Source organism: Echinops telfairi, unplaced genomic scaffold (genome assembly GCF_000313985.2).
Source record: "Echinops telfairi isolate 266 unplaced genomic scaffold, ASM31398v2 ScPeMD7_4;HRSCAF=17, whole genome shotgun sequence".
NCBI lineage: Eukaryota > Metazoa > Chordata > Mammalia > Afrosoricida > Tenrecidae > Echinops > Echinops telfairi.
In genome coordinates, this window is record NW_022103900.1 from 39,931,129 (window position 1) to 39,932,664 (window position 1,536).

The window sequence follows — 1,536 nt, forward strand, 5'->3', positions numbered from 1 at the left end:
GATGACAAAGTCATTTATTTTCCTGGTATGTGGGAACAGAGATCCTCTAGGAATCATCATGTTCCTTCCTTGCACCCTCCCTCTGAACCATTCAAAGAGACAAAGTATCAGGGTCACTGCTTCCAGTAGGATACCCCATTCTGACCCATCCTGGCCTCTTTCCCCAACTTCAGTTGCACCTAAGCCCATGAACTACATAAATGTTTCTCATCTGGGGTTGATTTTGTCACTCACATAACCACTTGCCAATATTTGGAGATATTTTTTATTGTGACCATTGTATCTAATAGATAGAGGCCAAGGATGGTGTTAAGTATCCTACTGTGCTCAAGACAGCTTTCTCTCAACCCCAACAAAGACTGCCCTGCTCAAAATGTCAATGGTGCCTATGTATTGAAACCCTCGAGAACCCAGATAGTCTGGCCCCGTTGACATACAGTCTTGTAGTGTGCATAACTGTGTTTATAGGAAACATTGAAGCCTTGCTTCTTCCCTGATATTCTTCTGCCCTAGCACCTCTCAGAGGCCAAGAGAATGAAATCATAAAAGCCCTTCAGAGCCTGAGCTAGAGAAAATGATGTAGGGAAATAGTCCTTTGGAAACTTCTAAAAAAAGAAAATGTCTTAAAGATATTCCACTTCATGGACCATAACAAACTATGGATGCCATTATGAAGAATGGGGAATTCAGAACACTTAGATCAAGAAGCAGTTGCTCAAGTAGATTAAGGGGACACTGCATGGTTTAAAAATAGAAAAGATGTGTGACAATGTTGTATTCTTTCACTGTTGTGTTAAGCAGGGTTCTCTAGAGAAGCTCAACTAAGATATATGTATATAAAATTTATATAGCGAAAAGGAATGTAACAGCAAATTAGTAGTCTACACAGCAGTACAGAGAGGTCAGTCCAACTCACTTCCATGGGACAGTTAATATACTAAAGGTCCTTCCAACTCACATGGCCAAGGAAGCAGACAGTAGGAAGATTTTAAGTGGCGAGGCATAGCAGATGCCAGTAGCATAGCTAAGTGAAGCAGGTTGAGATAGAGTCTCACAGTGTAGCAATGTGAAGTGGGTGGTGGGAGGTGCAGCATCTGGAGTGGTGCCAAGATGAGTGGAAAAGGCCCACAGGCAGCGAACACAGCAAGTTGGGGTGGTGCCACAGAGTGGAGCAGTACATCACAGTGATGGCCCACCTTTGTCCATGGGTTGGCTCAGCCCACGGGTAGCACAGCGTACGTGGTGAGGCAGGGCAGCTAGCTCAGGCAGCACACTGATCTGATCACCAGGACCACCAGGAAGAAAGAGAGGGGCTGGCCTCCAGCGAGCCATTTATCTTGGACACACCTCCAAAGGAGATCATCAAGCTGCCACCTGATTGCCAGACTAAACTCCACCCATATCTTCTTACATGTACCATGTTGACACAAAAACCTTACTATCACAACTGTATTAATTTAATCTGTATGCTAAACAAATGATCTGAGAAGCCGGTTTATATGAAGAGGAACTTGGCATCAGGATTGGAGGAAGACT